We start from the raw sequence: 26,101 nt of genomic DNA on the forward strand, positions 1-26,101 counted from the left end.
AAACTAAGTTTGATCTCCTTTCAATGTATCTGATTGAATGCCAACTTTTGAAAGTAAGAGTCAGTTTTATATTCATGGTGACAAGTCTGGTAAGGTTTTAGCTAATCAGTTGAAAGGTTTGGAAGCCAAGCGGAAAATTACAAAGATTTGAATGGTTGATGCATTATACTGAGTTAAATGATACATTCAGGACATTTTATTCTTGACTTTATATTTCTTAATTTCTAGATGATAGCAGTTCAATGAACAGTTTTTTGAACCAATTAAATATTCCCTCACTTTCTTTGATTAACAAGTGAGATTAGATGAGCATATATCACTACTGCTATTTCTTCATTGCAATCTGGAAAATCTCCAGGACCTGATGGATTTCCTGTGGAGTTTTTAAAATAATGTTCTCAATTGCTTTCATCACACTTAAGTTCTTTGTTATCTGATTCATTTAAGCAAGGTTTTCTTCCAGCATATACAAACATGTATATCTCTCATAGTAAAGAAAAGTAAAGATCCAGCTGAGTGCTCCTCCTACAGGCTAATTTTGAAAAATTAAATGTTGATGTTAAAATCTTTGCGAAAGTATTGGCCCATAGGTTGGAGAATATTCTGCCATCAATAATTTATGAAGAGCAAACTGGTTTTATTAAAAGCCATTATTCTTATTTTAATATACATCACTTATTGGATGAATTAACTCATATTTATTTAGATGTAGATCCTTGCTGTGATAAATGTAAGAGAAGAGAGGCTTCTCTATTCCATACATTTTGGACATGTCTTAGTCTTGAAGGATATTGAAGAGATGTGTTTCAAACTTTATCCTTAATCTTTAATTTAAATCTAGAGCCAAATCCTTTGGTTGCTCTTTTCAGCACAACTGGAGAGGATGAATTTCTTTTAACTCCAGTTAATTGTTGAGTTCTGTCTTTTGCCTCTCTCTTAGCCAGGCATATGATATTGTTTAGTTGGAAGATTGATCCCCCACCTACCCATACTCAGTGGTTAAGGGACATTATGTCCTGCTTAAACCTAGAAAAGACTCGTTATTCAATAATTATCTCAAAAATAAGGTTTCAAATGTTATGGGACCATTCTTGAATCTTTTTCAGAACCTTTAGACATAATAGAAACTCTGAACTTTAGTATTTTGTTATATAACTCCTGGAACAAATTATATATTAAAAAAAATTTCTTCCCATAATCAAGACTGGCGGGAGGAGGCTGACTTTGTTCTTCCACAAAATTTTCAAAATGCATACTGGAGTGTGTTTGCTAAATATGCCACAGTAGATTTTCAGATCGATATCGATGTATATACCAACTTTATTATTGAGTATATAAATAGGTGAGTGGATGGAGTTATATCACAGAAGAAAATTAAAATATTTGCGAACCAGAAACTGTAGGTGAACAGTGAGGTTTGTGGTTTGATTAAAGACAGAGACTCGGCCTTTAGATCTGAAGACTAAGAGATATATCATTTGGCCAAGTCCAACTTAAAGAGGGGAGTCTCTCAGGCTAACTATGTATACAAACAGAAGACTGAGGAGCGCTTTGTATCCTTGGACTCACAGCGCATATGGCAGAGCGTACATGTTATTACAGATTATAAATAGTACCTGTATCTAGCTTTGACCCCAAAAAATTATCTGAAGAGCTTAATTGTTTTTACTTTTATTTCAATCGAGAAAATAAGGACGTCCCTTTCAAGGTGGATATTTTACCGCATGATGTACCTCTCTCATTTTCTACTACGGATGTATGGGACATCCTTAGTAGGGTGAATGTGCAGAAGGCAGCTGGACTGGATGGATTTCCTGGTCGAGTGCTTAGAGTTTGTGCAGATCAGTTTTTAATGGATATTTTAAATCTGTCCTTGGCCAAGGCTGTTGTTCCAACAAGTTTTAAGGCTGCTATAATTGTGCCTGTTCCAAAGAGCTCTACAGCCATGAGTCTGAATAACTACCATCCCATTCCACTTACTCCCATCATCGTGAAATGTTTTGAGAAGTTGATTTTATCTCATCTGAAATCTTGTTTGCCTGCTGCTATGGATCAAAATCAATTGGCCTACTGTGCTAATAGGTTGACAGAGAATGCCATTTCAACAATGCTATACTCTACTCTGACTCACCTCAATAGGCCAAACACTTATGTAAGATTACTATTTATTGATTATAGTTCGGCTTTCAACACTGTTGTATCATCAAAGCTGATAACCAAACTTTGTGTTAGTGTGGTATCAGCTTATCCTTTTGTAATTGGATTCTGGATTTCCTTACTAACAGGTTGGGCAATATTTTCTTCTCCAGTATCACCTTGAACACTGGAATAGCCCCTTTTGTATTCCATCTTTACATCCAACTGTGTTCCTATGTACAACTCTAATTATAAAGTTCGCTGATGACACCACGGTGATAGGCCTAATCACAGAGGACGATGAAACGGCCTATAGTGGTGAGGTTCAGCACCTAGCCTTGTGGTGTGCTGAGAAAAATTTATTACTTAATACCCAGAAGACAAAAGAAATCATTGTGGATTTTAGACAGGCAGGAAACCATACTCACATTTTACATCAATGGAGCAGTGGTGGAACAGTTACAGAGCTACAAATTCCTGAGGGTCCATATCTCTGATGACCACACTTGGCCTTTGAATTCATCAATGTTGATCAAAAAGGGACAAAAGCGTCTTTCTTTTTTGAGATGTATGGGAAAGTTACACTTCCGCCCTAGAACACTATTGGATTTCTATAAATGTACTATTGAGAGTGTGCTGACATACAGTATTTCGGCATGGTTCGGCAATTGTTCTGCACAAGATAGAAAAGCACTCCAGAGGATAGTGAAAACTGCCCAAAGGATTGTCGAAATGTAATTGCCAACTATCAAATCTATCTATAGGTGATGATGCTCGGACAGGGTGAGGAATATCATTAAAGATGCAACACATCCTAACCATGAAGTATTTACTCTCCTACCATCAGGCAAACGTTATAGAGCCTTCTCTTGAAAGCTATTTTCATGACGCCGTATAATGTTGAATACCAATTCAATTTTTTAAAAATTTATTTCAGAATATTGTGGTCTTATTGAACATGGTTTATTGTGAGTGTTTTTTTAAAATTGCATGTGATTATTATATTGTATTATGGTGGAACGCCACTAGGAAGACGAATCGGCCCCACTTGTAATCCACGTGGCTGGGCAGCCGGCCAAAATGGCACCGTCGGGGGTTTCCCCTTCTTCTCAGCACAGGGCTCAGAAGCCTGCACTGGTGAACTATATGGCGCCCAGTTCTCAGCCAGGTCCGGGCTGGGAGTATAAGTCCAGCCCAGCAACCTGCAATAAATCAGTTCTGCTCACTGAGCTCAACCCTTCTGGTTGTGTGTTCTTTCAGTAGCAGTGTAGCTGGTGCTACAATTGGTGACCCCGACTGGTTCAAACGTCTTTGAACCCATCATGAGCGATCCTGGGATCAGTGCTATAGCCGTCAAACTGCCTGAATTCTGGGTTCAGGAGCCAGAGACCTGGTTCGGCCATGTGGAGGCTCAGTTTCACCTCCACCAGATTTCGTCCGACACGACCAAATTCTACCATGTGGTCACCCTCCTGGACCAGGCCACCACCATCAACCCAGCCAAGTGCCAGTTTGGGAAAAAGTCCATACAGTTCCAGGGCCATACCATCACAGCCAAAGAAGCCATGCCTACCGCTAAGAAGGTCATCGCTATCAAGGAATTCCCATGTCTGAATAATCTCAAAAGGCTGCAGGAGTTCGCGGGTATGGTCAACTTCTACATCCGATTCATCCCAGGAGCTGCGCGCATCATGCAGTCGCTATTCGCCCTCATCGCAGCCAAGCACAAATCGCTCACCTGGACCCCAGAGGCCTGCAGTGCATTCAAGGCCACCAAGGACACCCTCGCTAAGGCTACCATGCTTGCCCACCCGCACACTGACCTGCATATGGCGCTTTCCGTCGATGCCTCTGCCACAGCCATCGGCGCCATCTTGGAGCAGCAGGTGAACAGACAATGGAAGCCGTTGGCATTCTTTAGCTGGCTTCTCCGCCCACCAGAGTGCAAGTATAGCGCTTTTGACTGTGAGTTACTGGGCATGTACCTGACGGTGCGGCATTTCCGCTATTTCTTGGAGGGGAGGACTTTTACCATCTTCACTGACCACAAACCTTGTGATGGCGATGGCGAAGGACTGGTGGTCGACCCACCAGCAGTGTCACCTCTCCTTCGTGTCGGAGTTTACCACCAACATTCGGCACAAGGTGGGAAAGGACAACGTGGTCATCGATGCACTCTCGCGACCAGCCATCTGCGCGCTGATGCCCAGCCTCGACTTCGACCAGCTCGCCTGGGACCAGAAGTCCGATGAGGAGATGCGAGCCTTCAGGACTGCCATCGTGGGCCTGCGGTTCCGAGTCTCCATGGGCACCCCATGGCCAGTGGTTCCCCAGCAATGGTGCAGGCAAGTCTTCCATCACATCCACGACCTTTCGCACTTGTCCATCAGGTTCACAGTCCGGATGGTGGCAGAGTGGTTCATCTGGCACAGGCTGCGGAAGTAGATCACGGGTTGGGCCAGAGCATGCACCCATCGCCAGATGTCCAAGGTACACAGGCATACCAGGATGGCCATGCAAGAGTTCGAGCATGACCAGGAACGGTTCAGCCACATTCACGTGGACATAGTCGGGCCCTTACCCATTTCCCAAGGCAACTGTAACCTGTTCACAGTGGTGGATTGCACCACTCGTTGGCCCGAGGTAATCCCATTGCTGGATGCCTCCACGGACTCCTGCTCCTGGGCACTGTTGCACTGTTGGGTCGCCCAGTTTGGCATTCCGAATCACCTCACCAATGATCGGGGTGCCCAGTTCACCTCTGCGCTCTGGGCACAGCTCGCCAACAGGTTGGGGATCGAGCTACACCGCACCACAGCCTATCTCCCGCAGGCCAATGGGCTGGTCGAGTGTACCTTAAGTCAGCATTTATGGCCCACCTCACCCATTCCAACTGGGTGGATGAGCTGCCTTGGGTGCTCCTGGGCCTCTGCTCCACTCCAAAGGAGGATTTGCAGGCGTCATCAGCTGAGCTGGTCTACGGCGCACTGCTGGCACTTCCAATGTGCCTCACAACCCCCAGCAGTAACCTCATGAGCTGCTTCCCCACTTCCGGGACCACTTGGACTCCTTTGCACCCCCAACGCCGCCCAGACACAGCACATGGTCATTTCACGTCCACAGCGAGCTGCTTTCTGCAGAGTATGTTTTTATTCGGCAGAGACCTTATGAGGAACCGTACAAGGTTGTCCAACGTTCAGGGTCTACGTTCATGTTGGACATTGGTGGCAGGTGGGAACTGTTTACTGTAGACAGGCTGAAGCCAACGCACCTCCACCCCAGCGAACCAGTGATTGTGGCCCAGCCCAAGAAGCGAGGCCACCCAGCTAAAAAGGACATTGGTGCTAGTTCTGGGGGGGGGGGGGGAGCTGTGTGGTGGCACACCACTAGGCAGGTGAACTGACCCTGCTTGTAATCCACGCGGCGGGGCAGCCGGCCAAAATGGCGCCATCGGGGGGGTTTCCCCTTCTTCTCAGCACAGGGCTCAGAAGCCCTCGCTGGGGGACCACATGATGTCCTGGTGACATCAGCGCCCCCCAGCATGGTTCTCATCCAGGTCTGGGCTGGGAGTACAAGTCCAGCCCAGCAGCCTGCCATAAATCAGTTCTGCTCACTGATGCTCAACCCGTCTGGTTGTGTGTTCTTCCAGTAGCAGTATAGCTGCCACTACAGTATTCTATTTTATATTCTTGTCGATGCTAATTTCTACAGCATAATGACAATAAGGTGTATCACAATCACATTAAAGATGGTAAGGGGATAGGGTTTAGAGATACAACTATCCATGTTAAAATTATTAGATGTGTCTGTTTTATATATTATGGATGTGCTTTATATGCATTTATAATTTGTTGAGCTATGTAACTTACAATTTTTATTGATCATTTTATAAATGTATTATATATGCATGTTTATGTATATAAAAACCAATACAAATATTATAAAAAATGAAAAAGAATGTTTGCCATTTTTTAATTCCAAATTATGGGCAATAATTATTTTGTAATTACACCAAGACCTTTTTAACTATTTATATTTACCCAAAACCTATTTAACTTGAATTGTGACAGTATTACAAAAAAGCAATTTCAGAGTAGAACTTGTATGGTACAAAATCAGCTAAAAGATTTTAGGCAAAAGGACAATCTGCCGGAGGAACTGTATGGATTGAGTAACATCAGAAGGAGAAAAAGAGTTTGAGGTGGGAACTCTTCATCAGGACCCATTTTTTGGAGGAGGTATACATGAATCTTTGCCTCACCTGGAAGGACTGTTTAGGTTCTAGGATGGTGGAAGAGCAAGTATTGCATTTCTGTAGTTGCAGGAGAAAATACCAGGGTTCATGGACAGGTGGGTGAGGAGGGATGAGTGGACAAGCGAGTCATGGAGGGAGCAATCTCTGCAAAAGGTGAAATGGGGAGGGGAGTGGTACATATGGCCGATGGTGGGCTCTAGTTGCAACTGACAGAAATGTTGAAGGACAACGTGCTGAATGTTGAGACTGGTCAGATGAAAGGTGTAAGGGGAGTCCTATCTCTGTTCTGTTTGTAGGAAGAGGGTTGGGAGCAAAACTCTGAAACATGAAATGCTAGCGATGTCTCTATTCTCCACATCAGAGGGGATCCCGCGTTCTGTTAAAAGGAAAGCATTTCTGATGTCTTGGAATGGACTGCCTCATTTTCAGCGCACGTTGTGGAAGTGGAGAAACTGGAAGAAAGGGATGACAGGAGGTATCGTCAACTTAATAAACAGTCTCTGAAAATTGAAATACACACCATCTACTCATTCCATTTTATCCAAGCACAAAAGTAATCTTCTGCCTTCTATTACCATGCCAATTTTGGATCCAATTTGCTGGTCTGCCCTAGATAACATGGCTCTAGTTTTTGGATAAGTGTACCATGTCAAAGGTCTTACTGCAGTCTATGAGTTCTTCTATTGTGCTTCCATTAATGGGCCTTTAACCAGGTAGAATAGGTTTAGAGGGATATGGGCTAAATGCAAGCAGGTTGAATGAGTGTCAGTGGGACATTTTGGTCAGAGTTGGCTCTTTGGGCTGAAGAGCCATGCTCTATAATTATGAGTCTATGAGTCTGAAGACAGAGAGATCTGGAAAGTGGAGAATAGTGTCAGAAATGTTCTAAGTGAATTTGAGAGTGGGTTGAAGGTTAATAGCCAAGTTAATAAAATGGATGAGTTCTGGACATGTACAGGAAGCAGCCCCAATGCAGTCATCAGTGTAACAGAGGAAGTGATGAGGATTTTAAATAATATTTAGTAACAGGGAAACACAACATATAATTCTCAAGCAAGTTAATCTTTAGTTTTTGGAGTATGTAGTACATACACATTGGGAATGACAACAATTAGTTTATACAATTTCTAAATTATAATGAATCATCTGGCACATTTAAAGTGATAGCAAAGACATTAGTTTCCTGCTTATTCCACTTAAAATTCAGTTTGGAAGCATAACATACCTCATATATACTGTAGCTAATTTAGATCTGTGCAAGGTAGCATCGAACAATAATCTTACATGAGGTATAGATTGTGGTAATATCTGTATAAATAGCACATTATTATCTATTATCATATTTAAGATACTGTAGTATAATTACCAATGGAGAACCCAGGACAAAGTCTTAAATTTTCTGACACTACAACTACATAAACTGAAGCTGAGGATAAAAATTCACATGAAAGAAGATGATTTGTATTGTGTTATAACTATTGAGATGCATTAATTTATGCCCAGTGTTTGAAGATTTGTGGCAGGCTAGAACATTGTGAAATATTTAGAAACCATTAAGGAATGACTAAAATAAGAGGAAGAAGTTAGAACATGAAAGTAAATTAGTAAGTAATATTAAAATAGACAGAGCATTTACAGATGGATGAAAAAGAAGATAGTAAACAATGGTAGCTTGGATGGTAAGATTGGGAATTCAATAATGAGAAATAAAGAAACAGCAGTTTCTAAATAATTATTTTGGATCAGTTTTCACAATAGAATCACTGAAGACATTCCCATAATAATAGATAATTAAAGTGCTGTAGGGAGGAAGGAAGTTAAAACAATTCCTATCATAAATTAACAACACCACACACACCATTGGGAGATAAAGGTCTGCAAGTACCTGGGACCTGAAGATATGCATCCTAAAATTCTGAATATTTTGGGCAGGTCTGAAATGATCGAAAATCATAAATGTTCAAGAAAGGAGGGAGAAAGAAAGCAGGATTCTCTAGGTCACTTAGCCTAACCTGTCATCAGGAAAATGCTGGAATTTGTTGTCAAGGAGGTATTTATAGGGCATTAAGAAAGTCATTAAACAATGGCACCATAGTTTGATGGAAAGGAAATTACCATTGAGAAATTTGCTAGAGGTTCTTTGAGTTGTAACAAACAGGGTGGATAAAAAGGAATGAGTAGATGTAGTGTCTTTCAATTTTCAGACACTTTAATAAGATGCCACACCAAACTAAAATCACATGAGGTTGAGGTGAAATAATGAGGTAAATAGAGGCACAGTTAACAGATATCAGATAGTGAGGTAAAATGGGTTACTTTTGGATTGCCATTCAATTCCTGGGGTGCCACAGGGATCAGTGCTGAGGATTCAACTATTTATAATCACTGTTAATGATTTGCACGAAGGAACGGAGTGTTATGTTGCCAGATTTGCTAATAATACAAAGATGTGTAGGTAGATAGTAAGTTAAGTGATTGGACAAGAAGTTAGTATCTGGAATTTTAAAAATTGTGGTGCTGCAGCTATGGCAGCGCTGTCGCTGATGTGGACCCAGGGAGAGTTGGAAGTGGGGACACAGCACTCGGCTATGGGGTATTATCACCCAGTCCAACTATCAATAGCTCTATAAAGGCTTTAAATTGGCCTTTAAAGGAGCCGATGGTGGTTTATTTTAAAATCCTGCAACTCCAGGTTTGGGGCCAAGATGGTGGAGCCTGGGCTGACAGCGACCTCGAGGAGTTGAAGACTCTGTGGAAGCAGAGGACTGGCACAGGGCACCTTAAAATAGAGAGACCATCCCCTCCCTCCCCCCTCCCCCACCTGAGAAGGAAAAGCTGAAAAATCAGCCCTATGGGATGGTGCGCATCTGCGACTGAAGAACACACAGGTGGGTGGTTGTTGCTGACTAGAAGTGAGGAACCCACACAGGCTGCAGGCTGATGGAGACTGTGGTCAAATGACATCCTAGGCTGTGGACCGTTGTAGACTGGCTCGAGACTGGTTGAAGGGGCACCAGGTATTGGAACTGAGATATGAGAGGTGGTGAGGGCACTGAAGGCTTCCTGATCATTTGAAGGTTTGGATCTGGAGTTCAGGCTCCTGATAGTTTGGATTGAAGTCTGTGTGAGGCTGTGGGAACACTGGAGGTGAATCCATGGACATTCAGTTACTCTGAAGGGAATTTATTTTGGTCCTCTTTCTCTGACTGTGAAGGGTGCCAGACAATTTCTGCTGATGGTAAATCTTTGTCTACCTTACGACAGACTAAAGGCAATTCTGTATAATATTACATTTGTTTTATTACATGACAATAAAAGAATCTGGAAAATGCAGGATTATCCACTATGGATAATAAAAGCAAGTTCTTATTTAAATGTAGTGATACCATAAAATGTTGCAGTAGAGAAGAATGGTGGGTGGGGGGGCGGGGGGGGGGGGGTCCTCTGGTATGTGAAACCTAAGAAGTCAGCAAGCACAATAAGTAGCTCTGAAGGCTCATTTTGGCCTTGATTAAAAAGAGTATGTGGAGCATTAATTAAGTCAGTTATGCTTTGAAGTGCAGAAGTCAAATTTCTGCCCATGTCATGATTTGATGCAGATGATTTTTGACACTCATTTATTTCCAACCAGATTTCTAATCAGAAGTAAGGCATTTATCCTGAAGCCACTACGTTTCAAAACATTTAATTTTTACTGTTGTTGAAAATTGTTTTTTTGAAAAAAATAACTGCTAAAATTATTCAATATTGATTTTTGCAATTTGAGAGTGAGTGAAATATAAAAAGCAGGATGACAGACGAAAATAGAGGAAGGTACAAATGTACTTCTTTGCATTGAAGGCTTGATCAAAACATCTCACTATTAAAAAAAGTAATTATTTTTACTTGGCTCCATCACAAGCAATCGCAAATGAATTGCTTTATATTAAATGAAACTATTCTTTTCATGACCTAATAAAGTTTCAAGGGTTTGGCATGCAAGAATTATTTTCCACAAATTTTTTGTGGCATTCATTCATTCAGATTGTCTGTGTGTTTCCGCACAGAACCAACTAGATCCTGTTTCAACTGTGCCTTTGCTTATGTGTTTGAATTGGGATGAAACAGCTGTTGTGTCAAATTTAATGTTTAACCGCTCTCTCAGTCTTTGTCTTCCACTCCCGGGCACATGATGTGAATATTACAAATGTGCAGGTCACAGTCCTGTTGCGCAAACATTCCACCCCATTCACTACCATTTCATTTGGCAATCCTGACATTCCAGGTTTCAGTTCACACCCACCTTAGCCAAACCATGGGCTACCTAATTTGCTGCAATTTGGCAGTACTAAACTACTACTAAAGCGCAATTGTTATCATCTTGCTGGAAACTTGAATTTCTGATCCTTAATAAAACTAGAGACAAATGGTCAATCTAATTATAAAAGGCCTTCAGTTCTGTCATAGAGGACACACTGTACTGTGGTTACAATCCAAATGCACAGTGGCATCATGTCAGCTGTCTTACAAGTCAGTGTCATCTCCATTGAGTGTGAAAAAAGTGATTAAAAATGCCTTGCCACTGTCAATCAAGTCATAGCAAATTCTCAGCAATGGGACTCATTTTAAAATCCTTCTACATTACACTTTATAAACCAGGTTTGTGCATTTTAGATTTTAGATGCAACCAAACCTGCATGATATTAAAAAATGCAATTATTAGGTTGCTATAAAGGACAAATCTATTCCTTTCATATGATAATGTATCAGCAATACACAAGATATGTATTTTTCATGTACTATATATAGCCAGGGAGTAAAGGTTATCTTAGATCCTTTTAAGTTTTGTATCTCACTAACCTAGTCCATTGGTTTAGCCATAAGCTTTCTAACTTTTGTCTTGTTTTGGACATTTGCAGTGAATACAAATCTATCTTAAAGCAATGTTCAGATTTATTTCTTTCCCTGCATGGTGTAAATTGGCCAGGCCAAAATGAACTTTTTTTTTGAAAAAAAGAACATTTGCTGTTTCAAAAAGAGAACAATGAATCATCCTGCTATTAATATCACTAATATTAATAAATTGTTCCCAGTTTGCAGCATTTTTATATTATTCCCAATAAATAGGGTTATCTAATTTTCTGGTGTACTAATCTCTCTTAGTTTAAACATTGGGTAAGAATGAAATGTGCCTAAATATGCAAAAACTAAGATTTGAAGCTAAATACATTTGTTCTTTTTAATTGCTTTAAGGCAGACGGCACATATAATATTGTCTTTGCAAAGACCTTGCAATGTATTCATATCAGAGCACCTGAACAATTTACTTCAACAATTTCCAATGTATTGCACATTGTGAAAAATAATACCTAGCAGTATTCCCATTTAGGAGTTGAGATTCATAGCTCACTTGCAGCGGGATCAGGCTTTTGATTGTTTCTATGAAATTCATTATTATAAACCATTTGTGGTAAATTTTTAGGGCATTGACACCTTCACTCCTGGTTATGTAGCCAGCTTTGCCCCAAAGAGAAACATATCACATCTTTCCTTTAGGCTTCTAAACATCGTGGAATTGAATTTGAAATGGATTTCCCCAGCGTCCTGTTTCAGTTTTAGTAGGGAATTGTAGGAAGCTCTAAGAAAACATCAGAGAATGGGGTAGTAGGAAGTTGTAGGAAGTTTACTTCTGGATTTGCAACATATACTTTCCTTTATCTTTTCAGGTAGGGGATGAGCTTATATCTGACCCTTAAAAGAATACTCTTGAGAGATAGGGTCACCAGTGGAGATTTCTGAGGTGGGTGTCACCCTCCTTTGCCTGAAAAATGGCTCTTGCATTGGAATTTTGGCTAATATATCTCATAAACAGGGTCCAGGTCAGATAAATGACTTGAACTCCTGAAACGATAGCATTTATGATATTATGGTGCAATATTTATTCATTGCAGACCAGTTACTATATAACAAGGCAGGTTTTGATGCTTCACCAGGTAACAAATGTGAATCTAAAGGTCCACACACCTGTCTGCATTGATTGATGGATGTGGAGGGGGTTAAAAACTTCATATTCCTGCAAGTTCTTATTTCCTGTACTGGAATCAACACAATGAGACAACCAAGAAGAAATCATATCAAAACCTCGACTTTCTCAGGAGTCTGAAAAGATGTCATAAAATTCTCTATCAAACTACTACAGGTGCACTATGAAAAATGTACTGACAGGTTGCATCACAGCCTGGTTGGGGAATTTAACTGCTCAGAAATGCAGAAGGCTTCAGAAAAGTAACAAACATGACCATCAAAGGCTCCAACCTCCAATCCATTGAAGATATTTATGCGAGGAGCAGTCAACATCATTAAGGACCTCATCACCATGGTCACAAACTCTTTCATTGCTACCTTCAAATAGAAGATACAGAAGCCTGAAGACCAGCACCTATAGATTCAAGAACAGTTTCTTTTCAGCAGTTATCATGCACTTGAACATCCCCTTGTTACCCTAATCAGGGATGGTTCTGAGAACACAATTGCACTATTGCAAAATCACTTTTTTTTGCACATGGATAAATGTGAATATTTATTATTTATCTACTTTGTATTTATTGTTTCCTTTATTTAAATTAAGTGTATGATTGCAGTTGTTTTTGTAGTTTTATTTTTACAAAGTAGCTGTCAGGATGCAGCAAGTATTTCAGTCCATATATACATTGTACAATGAAAATGACATTAAACTCATGATCCTTATCTCATGATCCAAGAAAATAAGTTGTTTCCCATGATTTCAGATAGATATACCAAGAATCCCTATTATAATCCCCCCAAAAAGTATAAAATTCAAAAGGTATATAAAAAAAAATCCCCGTGGACACTATTAGCACAGCCCTTCCCCATATCTTTCCATTTCCCGCATATCTGACCTGGCTCCCCATTGACTCTAAATGCAACAAAAACAGAATTCCCCTTCATCTCACCTACCACCCTACCATTCTGCACATCCAATGTATTATCCTCTGCACTTTCCATCACCTACAACATGAACCCACCAACAGGCATATCGTACCCTCCCCTCTCATCTCCACTTTCCGCAGGGACACCGTCCTCTATGACTGCCTCGTTCAATCCTTTCCTACTAATTGCCCCTTTGTCACCTTCCCTTGCAACCACAGAAAGTGCCAACCTCACCACCATCCAGACCCAAACAGTCCTTCTAAGTGAAGCAACATTTAACTTGTGAATCTGTGGGAGTCATCTACTACATCCGGTGCTCCTGAGATGGCCTTCTCTACATCGGAGAGAATGGATGCGGACTGGGAGATTGCTTCTTTGAGCACCTTTGCTCTGTCCACATCAATGACAGGGCTCTCCCAGTGACCAACCATTTCAATTCTGTGCCCCACTCCTATGCAGATATATCTGTCCATGGCTTCATACATTGCCAAACCAAGGCCACCTGTAAATTGGAGGTGCAATACTCAATATTCTGTCTGTGCACTTTCCAACCAGATGCCATTAACATTAATTTCCCGGTTTCTGCTAGATTACTCTCCATCTCTCTCACTTCCTTTGCTTTGTCTCCTTTCCTTCACCTCTCCACCCCCTTCCCTCTCCATTCATAGAGCCACCCCTCCTCCTGTTTGCTGTTGTGCCCTCCTTACCTATTACTTCTTGCCTGTGAGCCTGTGGTCTTCGCCCTACTCCTCCCTTACACCATTTTATTGAAGCGCCTTCCTACATTTTGCTCATACCTTGATGAAGGGCTCAGACCCAAAGCATGTAACTTTAGCTTTGTTATATAAAGTTCTCTGTTTGACCTGCTGAGCTTTTTCAGCATTATGTTTTTACTTCAATCACAGTGTCTGCAGACTTACATGTTTTACTCCATAAAATAAAACAAATTGCACTTCATGTCTCCTCCATTTTAATCACTTTGAAGAAGCCCTGAGGTTAGAAAATGCAAGAGTGGAGAAGTTCTGTCAGCAAGTGTGGCTCACAAGTCCCACCAATTACCATTCTAGATGGGTCATGAAGGTTATAACTGGCAGACTGGGCTGCAACAGGTGATGATAAATCCAGCAAGAGGGAACAGTTTTCCATCCCTTTCTCAGCAATACATATGTCTGGGGTGCAAACGTTTTGGCAATTTTCATGTTATGACCATGTAGAAGTCCCACTTTTACTACTTCAGCCATTGTATACTTGGCAACATCCTGAGACATTTGGGATGTTATCTGATGACAATTTTTGCTGTATCCATTTCTTTCTCTCAGCTGTTCCTTGCAATCTCTTGTAGTAAATCAATTTGGCAGGAAACTGTTTTCTGTGATTGTGGGAATATCAGGAAGAAACAGAGATGAGTCATTTGTTCAGTACTTCTGACTGAATTCTTTGGCTTTGACTTTGGCACTTTCATGCTGGGCTCCAACATCAAAAAAGATGAAAATATTCTTGAAGTCTCCTTCCCTCCTACCCTCATAGCTGTTTAATTATCCAGCATCATTCATGACTAAATGTGGGATTACAAATCTTCCATCTGATCCATTGGTTGTAAGATTCATGTGGATTGTAAGATCTATCCTATGTGGATGCAAAATATAAAATAGGAATATTTACAGCCATCCTTTGGCAGAGAGCAAAGGTGGATAATGCTTCCTAGTTTCCAATTGGGATTCCCTTGAACACAGAGGCCAGCCTGCAGCCAAGACCATTCATTTGGCATGATATCAAGAAAGAAGTACCTGTACTAGATTCAGTGAAAGGCCAAGGGCATCAACAATGTTTGGAGTGGTTGTTATTCCAAAAGGATTTATGGCCATTTAAATATCTGGTTGTAGTACTGAAGGGTTGTAGTCACCATCTATATATAGCTTCAAACTTATGACCACATCAGTATACCTAACAAAAGAGAAGTTTGCCCAGGACTGTCCTGCCAACAAATAGCAGTACAAGGCCAACATAATTGATTGCTTACAATTTACTTCAAATGATCAACAATGTGATGTCAGCTGATATAAACATGGCTATCAAATTGTATTTACTAATCATTGTTTCACCAGAACCACTAACTCCATTCTTCATTATGGTTCAAGTCCATGTCAGAGGCAAAGAGGTTGAACTCCATGTTAGGATGAGAGACACTCTCCTTCAAGTTAGGTCACATTTAAGTTTATTATCATCTGATTGCAACTGATGAAAAGTGACAAGTACAATTGACGAAGCAGCCTTCTCTGGTCCTTGATGCAAAACATGCAGACACACACCAAAACAATACAGATGCAGGACAAGCATCCATACATAAAAACAAATATTGTTTTGTAAACAAGAGAGTCTCAGATGGTTAGTGTAAGCAATTCCTTTGGCCGTTCAGCTTTCTCACTGTCTACGTGAAGAAGCTGTTTCTCAGTCTGTTAGTGCTGGACCTGATATTCCTGCTGTATGCATGGTGGAAAGGGGTCCTCAACGATTTTGTGCACCCTCTTCAGTCAACGATCCTGATAGATCATGTCAATGGCAGCTAGGGAGACTCCAATGATCCTCCCTGCCACTCTTAGGTCCTGTGGATTCACCTTTGATCCATGTTTCTGCAGAAACTGTACCACACTGTGATATAGCTGGTCATACGCTCCCAATAGAGCTCCTGTAGAAGGTTGACATGAAGGTGGCCAGTAGCCTTGTCTGCTTCAGTCTCCTTAGGAAGTGCAGTCACTGTTGAGACTTACTGACAAGTGAGGAGATGTTGTGTGTTCATGATAGGTCATTAGTTAAGTGGACTCCAAGCAAATTGTGATTATCTACTCTCTCCTCTACAGTTTTATACATGTGTAGTGGAGGGTAGACCTTGATGTTATTGGCAGCTTTTGACCAAAATGGCTTAAAGAACAAACAAAAAGTTTTTAACACAAAGTCTTCCACACACCAACCAGGATATTAAATGCTCTTTAACTCTTTGAGTCGAGGCTAACCTTTTTAACCTATATCCTCTCCATTGCAAAGATATGCTGACTTCCATTTAAATAACTTCTCTCACTTCCATCTATCCCTCATCCCATCTCCTGCTGATAGTTGCATCCATTCCTTTGTCACCCCTGTCATAGTGCTTTCCTGGCTGGAACCCCAGTCTTCACTCTTCTAAACCTTCAGAATACCTGCCATTTGTACCCTATCCCATTATAAGTGCTACTAACCCATCATTCCTCTTCTGATGTCAACATTGGCTGTAGTTCCCTGGCCCTACATTTATGGTAGGTCAAAGAGCATTTCACCTCATGATTTCTATTCCCTTCCTACCTTTTGCCAGTCCCTAGTAGATCAGAACCTTTTTAAAGAATGGCCCTCTGATATCATGGATTCCATTCCCTTTGAGTTGCTGCTGGCAACTGTACTTAAATCATTGCCTCCAATTTCTCTAGAAACTCTCCTGTCCTCCACACCTTTCCCTCCTTTTAAACTGAATGCCAAACTTCACTTTATGAATAAAGTCATGGTCACTTTTCTTGATATTTCATATCAATATCCATCTGTTTTTAGCTCTGTATCCTTGGTGTTGTACTGTGAAATGTTTTTCTTTGGCTTGGCTTCGCGGATGAAGATTTATGGAGGGGTAATGTCCACGTCAGCTGCAGGCTCGTTTGTGGCTGACAAGTCCGATGCGGGACAGGCAGACACAGTTGCAGCGGTTGCAAGGGAAAATTGGTTGGTTGGGGTTGGATGTTGGGTTTTTCCTCCTTTGTCTTTTGACAGTGAGGTGGGCTCTGCAGTCTTCTTCAAAGGAGGTTTCTGCCCGCCGAACTGTGAGGCGCCAAGATGCACGGTTTGAGGCGTTATCAGCCCACTGGCGATGGTCAATGTGGCTTAATTATTAAAGGCACTACTTGAATGTGACTTCTCATTGTTATGATCAAAGATTTCTCAGATATTTTCAGAAATTACTATGATTTTCTCCACCTATCCAAAGGCAAAATCAAACAACCATGGCTACTGTTTCATATACTGTTAACAGTGCATGATCTCCTGAGGGGCATGTCAATTCCATTTAGAGGGCAGATTTGATGCTTTCAGTGATTTTGCTATTGCATGCAATAGCAGGAGGGCAAATAGAGTTTTTTTTAAAAATTGGTCAACAGAGGATTGTCCTCCAAATAAAACTACAAAAAACATTTCTTGACTGCTTATTATGAAGAATGTATAACTTCTAGTAACACCTCAGTAAATAGAAGCAACCTGTTCCTATTTTGCTTCAGTCTTTAGTTGTCCTTTATAGTTAAAATTAAATCTGGTTCAAGGCAAAGCTTTAAGATAAAGGTTTAAGTTACTTGATAATCAGCAACTTTATGTTTGCAATCAGAACTAAAGTGACTGAGCCAGATAAGATCACTTTTAGTTACAGGTGTTCCTTTACATTTTATCAATGAATTAGCTTTAAATTGAACACGATGACCTTTCATTACTGTTCCAAATTGAATGAATTTAATGCAATTTATAGGTTTTAATGAGCTAAGCCTTCATAGTGGATCCAAAAACCAGAACAATTCTCAACTAAGGAACATGTTTCAACAATTTAACTTTTTAATGGTGTATGGAATTATTACTTGAGGTAAAAATAAATTAATTTTGATTTTGAAATATCAGGTACCTGGAAAGGTTAATGGATTATTAATACTGATGAATGCTCAGTAGTACATTGTTTTTGCTTGATTCATGGAATAGTTATGTTCTCTTTGCAAGTATATTTTGTGAATTAATCCTCCTTCTGCACTGCTGAGGTCCAATCTGATGATTCATTACTGAAGTACCAAGCTCCATTTTTTGTAAAGAAAAAATCCTCATTTTTTCTATAGAACCACTTTTAGAACATGTCAGAAAACACTGCAGTCAATGAAGTACTTTGTGAAGTCTAATAACATAGGAGGTATTACGATTAATTTGCACATCGCAAGGTTATACAAACAACCATGAAATAACTGAGCAAACCGATAGTTAATCCACAGAAAAGCTGTCAGGTCTTTAAACTTTTTAAAATAGATTAAAGTCCTTTTATAGTGTATGACAGCAGGAAAACTGTCTGCTTGTGGGGTGGGAAATTCCAGACATCTTCCTATGGGAAAGAGGGTGCATATTGGGAATTGTAGAAATCTGAGTCCATGATCCAGCCCCTTGTCTGGGTGATTTTGGTCAAGGATTAAGAATTGGCTGTATCTCCAGCACCACTCCACTTCTTTCCTTCGCTACCAGGGATATTTCACATCCACCTCAAGCTTAATCATTCCTAACACGTGAGTGAGCATCTGTAAAATGTAGGGGGAAAAATGAACAAAGTATTAGGCATATTTGTTCATATTTAATCTTGTACACATCATATTGTGAAATTTATATTGTTTTCAAGAAAGCCAAAGTTTTTTTGTCCAAAGAAAAGTACAAATATGAGTGCATCTCATAGTTAGAAAGTCATAGTGAAGATTAGAATTCCAAAGCTAATCTGAAAAATTTTGGTGTAAAAGGATCCAGTTGCAGTTTGAGATGAGATAAAGGCACACATCACATATATGTTAATTTAAAACAGCAACATTTTTTAAAGGTTAGGTAAAAGGGCATGTGTCCTCAGCGTTCAAGTTTTAAACAAAGGTCATTAACTAAAGTAACTCCAATAGTGTGACTTCTTCACACAGGGGAAGTTTTCACAGGAAAGAGCTATTTGAGAATATGAACACAGTATTGAAGCCAATGTAGTCAATGGAATATTGTCACAAGACAGGAATTTTATTACTCATGGTAATGACAGAAAGCCGTAAAACGTCAAGACAAAAGTATGGTTAAATGGTCAGCGCATCAATGTAAACAAGGACACAACAGCAGATTGCTCATTTATGGGGAAGGATACATAAATAAATAAATTCAGCCAAGAACTGTGCCACGCGCTAGAGAGGGTAGGAATAGGAAGATGTGGTTGATGCAGGGGACCTGGGTTCAGATTTGTGGATCATTGGGAAGGTCTGACCTGTACAAAAAGGACATGCTGGACCTGAACTGGAAAGGGACCAGTCTCTTGGCAGGCAGGTTTGCTAGATCTGTTGGGGAGGGTTTAAACTAGTTTGCCAGGTGGTGGAAAAATCAGAATGAGAGTGCAAAGATTAGGCTAGAAGGACAACTGGATTTGAAGGGAGAGAGGAACCAGATTGTTAAAATGAATGAAGGAGAGTGGTAGAAAAAGTAGATGATGATCAAAGGAGTGAATGTGGGGGGCATTCTCTCAAGTGTACATATTTCAATGCAAAGAGCATTATAAGTAAGGTGGATGATCTTAGAGCATGGATTAACACATGGAAATATGATATTGTAGCCATCAGTGAAACTTGGTTGCAGGAGGGATATGATTGGCAGCTAAATGTTCAAGGATTCTGTTGCTTTAGGTGTGGTAGAAGAGGGGAAATAAAAGGTGGAGGAGTCACACTGTTTGTTAGAGAAAACATTCTATGGCAGGATAGATGAGCAGGTTCATCCAATGAGGCTATTTGGGTGGAATTGAGGATTGGGAAAGGCATGAAAACACTAATGGGAGTGTTTCACCCCTAATGGGCTGAGGGAATTTGTAAGGAGACAGCATATATGTGTAGTAAACACAAAGTGGTGATTGTAGTAAATTCTAGCTTTCCAAATATTGAGTGGGACGTCCATACTGTAAAAGGGCAGTATGGGTTGGAGTTTGTCAAATGTGTTCAGGAATGTTTTCTAAATCAATACATAGAAGAACCGACTAGAGAGGGGACAGTATTGGATCTCCTATTGGGGAACGAGGTAGGACAGGTGACAGAGGTTTGTTTTGAGGAACTCTTTAGGTCTGGTGATCATAATACTATTAGTTTTAGGTTAATAATGGAGAAGGATAGGGCCGGGCCTCAGATTGAGAATCTTGATTGGAAGAAGGCTAATTTTGAGGAGATGCAAAAGGATTTAGATGGTGTGGATTGGGATGATTTATTTTCAGGGAAGGATGCAACAGATAAATGGAGGATATTCAAAGGGGAAATTTTGAGAGTATAGAGACCCTGTGAGGATTAAAGGAAAGGTTAGAAAATATAGGGAGCCTTGGTTTTCAAGGGATATTGGGAATTCAGAGGAAGAGGGATGCGTATAAATGGTATAGACAGCAGAGAATAGATGAGGAATATAAATACTGAATTGCAAAAAAAGCTTAAGAAATTAGAAAAGCTAAAAGAAGATATGAGGCTGCTTTGGCAGGCAAGGTAAAAAAATAAATCTAAAGGGTTTCTGCACATACATAAAAGTAAGAGAATAGTGAAGGATAAAATTGGCCCTTGAGGATTAGAGGTTAGGCTATGAAACGAGTGAGAAGGGATGGGGAAAATTTTAAATGATATTTTTTCTTCAATATTCACTAAATAAAGGAATATTGAATCAGGTGAAGTTAAGAAATCTGGTAGTGAGGTAATGGAAAATATACAGATTAATACTGGCTATTTTAAAGAGAATAAAGGTGGATAAATCTCCAGGTCCTGACAAGATATTCCCTAGGACCTGAGGGAGGTTAGTGTACAAATATTGGGTGCTCTGACAGAAATATTTAAAATGTCATTAGCCAAGGGAGAGGACCCGGAAGATTGGAGGGTAGCTCATGTTGTTCAACTGTTTAAAAAAGGCTCCAAAGTAAACCTAGTAATTATAGGCCCGTGAGCCTGACGTTGGTGGTCGGTAAATTAATGAAGAGTTTTTTTAGAGATGGGATATACAATTATTTGGATAGACAAGGATTGATTAGGAGTAGACAACATGGTATTGGGCCTGGTAGATCATGGTTAACAAACCTTATAGAGTTTTTTGAGGAAGTCACTAAGTAATTTGATGAGGAGAAGGCTGTGGATTTTTTCTATATGGATTTTATTAAGGCCTTCGACAAGGTCCCACATAAGAGGTTAGTTAGAAAGGTTCAAGCATTAGGTACTAATTTTGAACTAGTGAAATTGATTCAATAATGGCTGGATGGGAGGTGCCAAAGATAGAGGATATTTTGGTTGTACCTGTGGCTCCTCTCCCTTGATTCCTCTAATAAATGTGGCAACGCCATAACCCCTCCTCCAGAACAAGCTTGGGTGTTCAGAAAGCGGTACAGACGGATTGTAGAATTTGAAAGAAGCTTCATACCGAAAGGAGCACTTTGGCCTGAAAGTAGATGTAAATATTCAAAGAATAAAATGGAAGCAATGCAGATTTTGCAACTATACTCACATTGTCGCAACAGTTACTGAAGAAGGACCAAAGAAATCAAAAATAAAGCAAAGAGCATCTGAGTGGCATATATATGGGAAATCTGTAAAGGGGGATGGGGGTGGGGGGGGGCCACTGGTCTTTGTTACCTCATTACAATATGACACTTAGATTGAAATGTGCAATACATTGAATTATTGATCTATGTCATAATAAGTTACCTCATTGGTGATGGTCAAGCAACTTTATTTAACATAATTTTGAAGAAGTTATTGATAGGAATTATTTGCTACAGTTTTAAAATGTTTATGAATGTCATGGATGTCTAAAAATTGTTTAAAATAAGCAAAGAAGTAGACAAAGACTTGCCCAATTTAGTCAGCTGCCAAAGGCTACCTGAATTATCTGGCAGCAATAGTCCTCTGCCTCTGTGTAGCCTGAATACCAACTACCATGGAATCCATGCTACTAAATTACAGAATACTTTTGATCTGCAAGAGTGGCCTTCCAGTAAAGGGAAAAGTAATCACTGGAGATTATTCTGATCAGCAAGATCTTGCTTGATCCTGCCATGCCGATATGTAATGGGATTAGTCTTGCCGTTACATATTGCTCATCCATGGATAGAACCATAGACCAGTGCAGGACAGAAACAAGCCTATTAGCCCATATCATCCATGTCAAACTTTTATTCTGCCTAGTCCCATTGACCTGCAATGGAATTAAAGCCCTCCATATCCCTCCCAGACATATACCTATCCAATTTTTTCTTAACTTTCTAAATTGAGCTTGTATTCACCACTTCAATGGCAGCTTATACCACACTTTCACCAGTCTCTGCATGAAAAGGTTCCCTTTAAACATCTTACTTTTCACCTTTATCCCATGACCTCCAATCCTTCTCTCACCTAATCTCAGTGGAAAAAATCTGCTTGCACTTTAGCATAGCCTTCATGATACATGATTCTTCATACTTGCAATGTTTTGTATTCCTTTCCCTTTCAGTCTGTAATAAATTGTCAAAACTCATAAAAGCATCCAGTTGAGCATCTTGTTGCATATTTGCATTGATTTATAGTTTTGAAACATTGCAAATTTGCATATTAATATTGAAACTCAGTGGATTAATACTGAAAGTCAGTTATCAGCATTCATTTTTTCCTCATGGGTGAGGTCAACATTAGAGGTCACTGAGCATTGGTATGTGGAATACCTTGGATGCTTCTCTACTTCTGAAGTCTGCAACTTTAGGCATCATGTAGTAGACTTTCCTGTGCACTGCTTCTGCTTGAATAAAAATATAGTCATGGATTAAAGCTATGGAGATGAATTCTGATCTTGTTTCCAGATTCAGGATTGAAAAAAATCATTCTATTTATTTTGCAAAAAACGTGCTTTATTTTATTGAATGAGAGAGAAAAAAACAGAAATATCCTGCCCTCATACTGGTTTAACATTTATAAAGTTCACCAGGTTTTGGTGCTTGAAAGGTAAAAGGTTACTGCTCAGGAAGGTTCTTGTCGGTTTTCAGAGAGATATTTGTTGTACGGAGACACCCACAACTGATTTTCTTCCATCAGCCACTTCATTGTCTTGCCGAAGAAACCTGCCCCATCAGGGTTCTCAGATGATAACCTCTTTCTTTCAGGTCATCACAGAGTTCCTTTTGGATTCACTTATTCCAAGTGAAACATTAGACACCAGTCCTCTCCTCTTGCATGAACCACAAGAGCTTTGACTAGGCTGAACTAAGCACTCACTTTCCAAATGGGGATTTCCACAAGCTTGCCATCTTGTCCTCTTCCAGTTCCAGTTGCTGCTGCTGACTGTAAAACTGTAGAACTAATTGTTGTTTCTCTCTCTCTCTCTGAGAGAAAAAAGCCTGTTTGACTCTCTCTGCTTGCAAAACCACATGACCCTCTTAGAACAGCAAGTACGCCCCCAGACAGAATGCAGCTCCGACAAGCTCTTTCATCTGTTGCCTTTTTTGTAAACAACAACCCATTAGTGAAGTCTTTTGGGCACTCTCCAATGCTTTTGCAAAGGCTCTGAGGCCCCGACATGTCTAGCATTAGCAGAGCTCCAGTATTTTAAATGAGATCTATTTTAAAGTTTTGTATGTGAGCTACACTAATAAACCCTTCACCATTTTATTTTCCAAAAACATATCTATATTCTGTCACAGTATATCAGAATGGACTTATGTCAGAATTGAGCATTTGAGTTAAAAAAAAAGAAAAATGTAAAACTTACTCAGTTTATGTTCTATTTGACAACTATAACAGAGATCCAGGACATGTAAGAACCAAAATGTGTGTACTTACCTTGTTAGTCTGTATCCTGGGGTCCGAAGGTGGGCGCGGCCATCTTGATTCCCGTGTGCATGTGTGATAGGTTCGTGTATTGGAGTTTGCATGGTGCATGAGAGTTAAGTGCCCTAGCGATATTGAATTCATGCCTTTAACTCTTGTGCATGGGCAAACAAACTCCAAAGCGTGAACTGCGCATGCCCCAACCGAAGAAATGAGCATGCACACAGGAATCAATATGGCCACGCCCAGCCTACAGACCCTAGGATGCTGACTAACAAGGTAAGTATGCACATTTTTGGCTCTTACATGTCCTGTATCCCTATTATAGTTTGTCAAGTACAACTTAAACTGCATAAATTTTATATTTTTTCTTAACATTCTTTTAACAAATTTTCAGCTGTATATGCGGATGAATGTAAGTCGCATAGGTCGCAAGTCAGGAGATACCTGTATTGCAACACTCTATTAATTAATTTCTTTCTCTTATATATTTTGGATTAAGATACAGGTTCAGAGATAGCTTTTATACATTCTTTTTGGCTTATATATATATTATGAATGGTCAAGTATTTGATGAAGAAATTGTGATATTTAATTCAAGTACAATTAATGGTTGCACATTTTCACTTTGAAAGAAACATATTTATATTTCCTTTTGGTTAATTACTGTATTGTTCACCTTATTATGTTCAAATTAGATGGATTAGAGAAAGGCTGTGATGGATGAGGAATAAATGATCACACTGATGCCAATAATTCAGCAATATTAAATGTTCATATTCGTGCAGATTTTGTTCATGGTAACAAAACAACAGTTTCAGAAAAAAACAGCTGTGGTCTATCTTAGCTCCCATCACTATGTTTCCTTGGTACATTTTTAATTAAGATGATTCTCATTTGTTGGGGAGGGTCTATCAAATTCCTTTTTGAAATATATTAAATTTATTTTGTTCTACTATATGTACTAACCGATAATCTGTTATCGTTTAGATGAAAGAGTTTTCCTGCAGTTCCAATTTTCTTCTTGGTCCACAAATATAATCCCTTGTATTTACATTCTGCATATATCATTAAAGCTTGACTAGTTACCCCAAAATTACTTTCATCTCACAGTATGTCCTTGCTTTCTTCATTGATGCTTAATAAATCCATGTGACAGTTTGTATCTTAAATCATAGATTACTAAATCACATATTCCATAATCTTTGAAGTTGAGGCAAATGGCATAGGGGAAATAATATATTATTAGCTTAAATGAAATTATTAAGTTATTTGTTTGTTCCCTTGATTCCCTACAAATTAGCTTAAATGATACTCAGGGACCAAGGATTCTGTCATGTAATCAGAGAATGTGATGACTGTGGGGGAAAAAAATATTGAGGTAAGATTTACCTAGCATAGTTTGGTCTAAACTCAATGTGTTATGCCTAAACAAGGGGAATTACAAGGGAATGAGGGACAAGTTGACCAGGTTAGATTGGGAATGCAGGCTATATGGAGTGATGGTTGAAGAATAGTATAAGACTTGCAAAGAGATTTTTCATGCTGCTCAACAAAAGAAAATCCCAGTTAAAAGCAATGATGGTAAGGGCATGAACAACCAGCCTTGGATAACCAAGGAAATAAAGGAAGGCATCAAACTAAAAGGTTGTGCGTACAAAGTCTCCAACAGCAGTGGGAAAATAGAAGATTAGGAAAACTTCAAAAAGCACAAAAGAACCATGAAGTGAGCAATAAAGAGAGGGAAGGTAGACTATGAGAAAAGACAGACAGTAAAAAATTTATAATTATATAAAGCATAAAAGGGTGGCTAAAATGAAAGTTGGTCCCTTGGAAGATGAGAAGGGGGAATTGATTTTGGATAATGAGGAAGTGGCTGACGCTTTGAATAATTATTATGTGTCAGTCTTCACGGTGGCGGTCACGTTGAACTTGCAAAAGAAAGATGTTATGGATGAGATGGGAGGTGAGGAGCTGGATGTAATAACTACCACCAAAGAAGTAGTACTCAGAAAACTTGAGGCTCTAAAGTTAGAAAGTTCCCTGGTCCTGATGAATGCATCCCAGGTTTACTGTAATAAATGGCCAAAGTTATAACCATAACCATATAACCATATAATAATTACAACACAGAAACAGGCCAATTTGGTTCTTCTAGTCCGCACTGATCCAAGTACCTTCCTCTAATCCCACCTACCAG

At 39.8% G+C, this 26,101-nt stretch overlaps 1 protein-coding gene and 1 long non-coding RNA gene across 19 annotated transcripts in view; one reads left to right on the forward strand and one right to left on the reverse strand.

The window, feature by feature from the left end:
* Nucleotides 1-26,101, forward strand: part of ppargc1a (peroxisome proliferator-activated receptor gamma, coactivator 1 alpha) — a 446,776-nt gene that overhangs the window by 299,415 nt on the left and 121,260 nt on the right. The window lies entirely within an intron of this gene.
* LOC138757541 (uncharacterized) lies at nucleotides 18,347-21,754 on the reverse strand. Of its 3 annotated transcripts, none has more exons than XR_011353665.1 (3): nucleotides 21,739-21,754; nucleotides 21,403-21,544; nucleotides 18,347-18,654 (listed from the first exon to the last, which is right to left on the reverse strand). It is a non-coding gene; the product is annotated as an uncharacterized lncRNA (long non-coding RNA). The 3 variants fall into 3 exon arrangements; XR_011353664.1 differs by lacking the exon at nucleotides 21,739-21,754 and adding an exon at nucleotides 21,611-21,712; XR_011353663.1 differs by lacking the exon at nucleotides 21,739-21,754 and having other exon boundaries at nucleotides 21,403-21,604.

Source organism: Narcine bancroftii, chromosome 3 (genome assembly GCF_036971445.1).
Source record: "Narcine bancroftii isolate sNarBan1 chromosome 3, sNarBan1.hap1, whole genome shotgun sequence".
In the NCBI taxonomy this organism is placed as follows: Eukaryota; Metazoa; Chordata; class Chondrichthyes; order Torpediniformes; family Narcinidae; genus Narcine; species Narcine bancroftii.